Source organism: Nerophis ophidion, linkage group LG04 (assembly GCF_033978795.1).
Source record: "Nerophis ophidion isolate RoL-2023_Sa linkage group LG04, RoL_Noph_v1.0, whole genome shotgun sequence".
In the NCBI taxonomy this organism is placed as follows: Eukaryota; Metazoa; Chordata; class Actinopteri; order Syngnathiformes; family Syngnathidae; genus Nerophis; species Nerophis ophidion.
The window spans coordinates 19,912,689-19,919,298 of record NC_084614.1 but is presented as its reverse complement, the minus strand read 5'-3'; the positions used below and the strand labels follow the sequence as shown (position 1 = coordinate 19,919,298).

At 38.4% G+C, this 6,610-nt stretch overlaps 1 long non-coding RNA gene across 1 annotated transcript; it reads right to left on the bottom strand.

The window, feature by feature from the left end:
* Positions 1–2,897: 2,897 nt before the first annotated feature.
* On the bottom strand, positions 2,898–3,722 carry LOC133550529 (uncharacterized). Its single transcript, XR_009806294.1, has 3 exons — positions 3,243–3,722; positions 3,107–3,185; positions 2,898–2,997 (listed from the first exon to the last, which is right to left on the bottom strand). It is a non-coding gene; the product is annotated as an uncharacterized LOC133550529 (long non-coding RNA).
* Between the last annotated feature and the right edge of the window lie 2,888 nt (positions 3,723–6,610).

Sequence of the window (6,610 nt, the reverse complement as noted above, 5' to 3'; positions counted from 1 at the left end):
TATGATATAAAACATTTACTCTTTCTGCTGGAGTTTTCATAGTTACCAGTGAACCTGGCAGGGATTTGATCTGTGCACTCTTGGATTGGGAGCTAGCTGCTTTAACCATTCAGCTATCCTTGGATGTCTTAGAGATAGATTTCAGGCCGCAATGACATATTTATTTGCGAATCTGTCTCAGTAAACAATGAGATAAAATATTTACTCCTGCCGCTGGAGCTTTCATAGTTACCAATGGACCTGGGTGGGGTTTGTAGATTTGTAGATAGCTGCTTGAACTACTCAGCTACCCTTGTACTTCATACGGATACATTTCGGGCCCCAATGACATATTTAATTGCGAACCTGTCTTGGTAATCTATGATATAAAATACTACCTCATCCGGCTGGAGCTTTCCTAGTTATGGATGGTCATGACTGGGATTTGAACCCTGTACCCTTTGATTGGCCTACTGAAAGTGAGATTTCAGGCCCCAATAACATATATAATTGCGAACCGTTCACGGTAAACTATGATATAAAACTGTGACTGTAGATTTCCAAGTTACCGATGGATGGACCTGACCGATGAACTCCCTACCCTTTGATTGGAAGATAGCTGCTTTAACCACTCGGCTTGAGAACCGGTTACACTAAACCACAATGATAGTGAAACAAAACACTTACTCTTTACTGAGAATTGAACCCAGTTCCCCTTGCTTGTTGACCAACGGTGTAAACCACTCAGCTCTTCCAACTGGAAATTTTCAAGTTTGCACTCGACCGGGACTAGAAACCAGTACCCCTTGGTTAACAGTTATTGGTGTTAACCACTCAGTTTTCTTGGGTCTTCTTAAGAACAGATTTTGGGCCCCAATAGCATATAAAAGGGAACCTGTCGCAGTAAACTACGATCAAGTTGCAACAAAACACCGACTCTTCCAAGTGGAGTTTTGTATGTTACATAATGTTAACATCAATATTTATGGAACATGTTCACAAAAAAATCTTGCTGTCAACACTGAATATTGCATTGTTGCATTTCTTTTCACAGTTTATGAACTTACATTTATATTTTGTTGATTATTGTTTTTCAGCTGTTTGTAAATGTTGCAGTTTATAGATAAAGGTTTGGGGGGGTGGGGGGGAGAGCCTCAGCGCATGCGCATTGCATACATCCAACGAATTGATGACTAAATTAATCGAAAACTATTTTTATAATCGATTTAATCGATTAGTTGTTGCAGCCCTAATATATATATATATATATATATATATATATAGATAGATATATATATATATATATATATATATATATATATATATATATATATATATAGATATATATATATATATATATGTATATATATACACATATATGTGTATATATACATATATATACATACAGTTGTGATCAAAATTATTCAACCCCCACACAATTTTGGTGTTTTAGCAAAATTGGTTCATAGGCCCAAAGAGTTCCAGTTTTGTCTCATCACGCCATAGAACAGTTTCCCAAAACCTTTGGGGTTTGTCCGGATGAATTTTGGCATACTGGAGTCTATTTTTCTTGAGCCTGGTAGTCAGAAGTAGGGTGCGCCTGGGAGTTCTGGCATGGAGGCCTTCATCTCGTAGTGCGCGCCTTATTGCCTGGGACGAAACCTGCGTTCCCCCCTCTGCAATGTCCTGTTGTAGTTCCTCAGCTGTTACCCGGGGGTTTTTCACCACTGTACGCTTCAAATACCGGACAGCATCCTCTTTCTACCACGCCCAGGTAGTGTTTCCACTGTGCCTTTAGCTTTAAGCTTGTGAATTATGCTCCCAACTGTGTCTTTTGGAATGTGTAATGTCTTTGCTATTTTCTTATATCCATATCCTTTCTTATGAAGAGATATTACCTCCTCTCTTGACTTCTTTGACCACTCCCTGGACTTCACCATGTTGCAAATACACCATTGACCATCTACCAGAAGCTGAGCGTCACAGTCTTTTTCAATCAGTTTAATTGTTGCTCGTTATGGTTCGAATCACATCTACAGGTGTTTTCAACACCTGATTGAAAAAACCTTATTCAAATTCTGTTCTTAAGAGTTATGATCTTCAAGGGGTTGAATAATTTTGTCAATGAGATATTATGAGAAAAGACACTGTTTGGTATGTTACAAAATATAATGTTGTAATTCAATTTGCATTTGTCTATTTAAAGCATCTTTATTTGATATGACTACAAACAAAATACGGAATAAATGTCTAACTTGCTAAAACACCAAAATTGTGTGGGGGTTGAATAATTTTGATCACAACTGTACAGATACACACACACACACACATATATATATATATGTATATATACATATATATATATATACATATATATATATGTATATATATATATATATATATATATATATATATATATATATATATATATATATATATATATATATATATATATATATATATATATATACATATATATATATATATTAGTTTGCATGTTCTCCCCGTGAATGCGTGGGTTCCCTCCGGGTACTCCGGCTTCCTCCCACTTCCAAAGACATGCACCTGGGGATAGGTTGATTGGCAACACTAAATTGGCCCTAGTGTGTGAATGTGAGTGTGAATATTGTCTGTCTATCTGTGTTGGCCCTGCGATGAGGTGGCGACTTGTCCAGGGTGTACCCCGCCTTCCGCCCGATTGTACCTGAGATAGGCGCCAGCGCCCCCCGCGAGCCCAAAAAAGGGAATAAGCGGTAGAAAATGGATGGATGGATATATATATATATATATATATATATATATATATATATATATATATATATATATATATATATATATATATACATATATACAGACACACACACACAAACACACACATATATCAACAGTTCTACCTTTTCTACTTACCAAATCTGTTTGCCCGTTCACTTCTCCTTTGCTTTTGAAGCTCTGCATCGGCTTGAGGGAAACGTGGTCCAGTTGTGACATAAACTTTGACTGCAGTGGCTTTGTAGTGATCTGCAAGAACTCCTCGTTAATCAAATTTTTTTGGATAAAATTAATTTAGAAAAAAATTGCCGATTTCTTACAGTTAAATATCAATACATAAAAATACAAGTTAAATGACTTCACTCTGCTGGAACAGGGCAGGTCACCGGTTTTTGAATTTTTCTATCATGCGTCTCTGTTCAACGACCTCTCGTCGTCTGTGGGAGAAGGTTTTTTCCATTTTTTTATTTCTGACAACAAAGCCATTCTCTCACTTTCCAAGCTTTCTGTGGTTTCGCCTTTTGGGTGCAGTGGTATGTTGTAAACTTCAGCTCTTCTGGCTTTCTATGTTGGCTGCAGCTTTGCCTTGGTCTTATTCCACTGGGCATCTAATACGTACTCAACTGGCTCTAAAACCGAAAAGTGAGATGTATAGTACTGTTTACGTTTAAATGCAGTAGAAAGGGGGCCGTCCTTTGCCATAGCTACGCCTAATTGATTAGATTTGCATAGGACAGTGCACAGCTCATCAGTTAGTGACTCTTGAACTTGTAGTTAATGATGCTGAAATACATCGGAAACTAAAGCTTTTTTGACAGGCCTAGATACTGTACTTAAAGGCCTACTGAAATTAGATGTTCTTATTTAAACGGGGATAGCAGGTCCATTCTATGTGTCATACTTGATCATTTCACGATATTGCCATATTTTTGCTGAAAGGATTTAGTAGAGAACATCGAGGATAAAGTTCGCAACTTTAGGTCGCTAATAAAAAAGCCTTGCCTGTACCGGAAAGAGTAGACGATGTGAGCGTGATGTCACGGGTTGTAGGGCTCCTCACATCTGAACATTGTTTACAATCATAGCCAGCAGCAGCTAGAGCTATTCGGACCGAGAGAGCGACAATTTCGACATTAACTTGAGCGAGGATGAACGTTTCGTGGATGAGGAAATTTAGAGTGAAGGCCTAGAAAACAAAAACAAAAAAGGCGGTTTACACATTTACTAGGATAATTCTGGGAAATCCCTTATCTGCCTATTGTGTTGCTAGTGTTTTAGTGAGTTAAATAGTACCTTAAAGTCGGAGGGGTGTGGCCACGGGTGTTTTGACGCGAGAGTCTCTAAGAGAAGTCACGGCAGCTAGAGGAGGACGCTGGCTCCACTGATCTCCGGTAAGAGGCGACTTATTTCCACAATTTTCTCACCGAAAACTGCCAGTCGACATGTAGTCGGGATCCATGTTCGCTTGACCGCTGTGATCCATAGTAAAGCTTCACCTCCGGGAATTTTAAACAAGGAATCCCCGTGTGTTTGTGTGGGTAAAGGCTAAAAGCTTCCCATTTCCATCTTTCTACTTTGACTTCTCCATTATTAATTGAACAAATTGCAAAAGATTCAGCAACACAGATGCTCAAAATACTGTGTAATTGCGTGATGAAAAGAGACGACTTTTAGCCATAAATGGTGCTGGGCTAATATGTCCCCTCCAACCAATAACGTCACAAAAACGCGTCATCATTCCGCGACTATTTTAACAGGAAACTCCGCTGTAAATTTAAAATTGTAATTTAGTAAACTAAATTACTGCTGATATTGATTCTGGAGTAGCACACGACATAGATCGCCTTCATAATACAGAATGGTAAAACGTTTTTTATTAATACACATAATACACTGTACTTTGTGTATGTGGTCCAATCCAACTGTGTTCGCTTGACCGCTCTGTTCCATAGTAAAGCTTCACCGTCATCTTTCGGGAATGTAAACAATGAAACACCGGCTGTGTTTGTGTTGCTACAGCTAACCGCAATACACCGCTTCCCACCTACAGCTTTCTTCTTTGATGTCTCCATTGTACATTGAACATATTGCAAAAGATTCAGCAACACAGATGTCCAGAATACTGTGTAATTATGCGATTAAAACAGACGACTTATAGCCTGCAACAATGCTGGAACAAAATGTCCTCTACAATCCGTGACGTCACGCGTACACGTCATCATACCGCAACGTTTTCAACAGGATACTTCGCGCGAAATTTAAAATTGCAATTTAGTAAACTAAAAAGGCCGTATTGGCATGTGTTGCAATGTTAATATTTCATCATTGATATATAAACTATCAGACTGCGTGGTGGGTAGTAGTGGGATTCAGTAGGCCTTTAATATGTAGTGAAATTCAGAAAGAACGTCATCAATAACTGACTTTAGAATACGAACAATATTTTCTAACTTCAATAAAATGCAAGCAATTCCCTGTTCAAGAGATATTTGCAGGTTCAATTATGTTGCATCATCACAACTACATGTACAGTTGTGATCAAAATTATTCAACCCCCACACAATTTTGGTGTTTTAGCAAGTTAGACATTTATTCCGTATTTTGTTTATAGTCATATCAAATAAAGATGCATTAAATAGACAAATGCAACTTGAATTACATTATATTTTGTAACATACCAAACAATGTCATTTCTCTTAATATCTCATTGACAAAATTATTCAACCCCTTGAAGATCATAACTCTTAAGAACAGAATTTGAATAAGGTTTTTTCAATCAGGTGTTGAAAACACCTGTAGATGTGATTCGAACCATAACGAGCAAGAATTAAACTGATTGAAAAAGACTGTGACGCTCAGCTTCTTGTAGATGGTCAATGGTGTATTTGCAACATGGTGAAGTCCAGGGAGTGGTCAAAGAAGTCAAGAGAGGAGGTCATTTCTCTTCATAAGAAAGGATGTGGATATAAGAAAATAGCAAAGACATTACACATTCCAAGAGACACAGTTGGGAGCATAATTTGCAAGTTTAAAGCTAAAGGCACAGTGGAAACACTACCTGGGCGTGGTAGAAAGAGGATGCTGTGTGCAACTGCTGTCCGGTATTTGAAGCGTACAGTGGTGAAAAACCCCCGAGTAACAGCTGAGGAACTACAACAGGACATTGCAGAGGGGGGAACGCAGGTTTTGTCTCGGACAATAAGGCGCGCACTACGAGATGAAGGCCTCCATGCCAGAACTCCCAGGCGCACCCCACTTCTGACTACCAGGCACAAGAAAATAGACAAACCCCAAAGGTTTTGGGAAACTGTTCTATGGAGTGATGAGACAAAACTGGAACTATTTGGGCCTATGAACCAATTTTGATAAAACACCAAAATTGTGTGGGGGTTGAATAATTTTGATCACAACTGTAAGTGTTTCAAATTCGTGACCTGTATCAACGGACTCTATTGGCCCAGCTTCAGATTTGTCTGACTCCTGCACCTGACTTTTTGTGCTGACAACATGAGCTTTAAAATGTATCGATGAATGTTGGTTGTGTTTCCTATTTTTGTGTGTGTTAAATGTAGCCGATACATTTGTTTTAAATGAGCAACCTAAAAACATACATGGAACCGTTTCATTACGCCTCAGATGTTGATTTATGTGTTGAAAATAATCCATTTCTGTTGTTAGGTCTTTGCATGTGCACACATGACACTTGAATGTTGCTACTTCTGCTGTTTCGGGAGTTTGCGGTTTACCATGAACTTTGTATGTATGATTTAGTAACTTACTCCATGGGCAATCTGTATATGGGCATGGATAGTGATAACTGCCCCTTAAAGGCCTACTGAAATGAGATTTTCTTATTTAAACG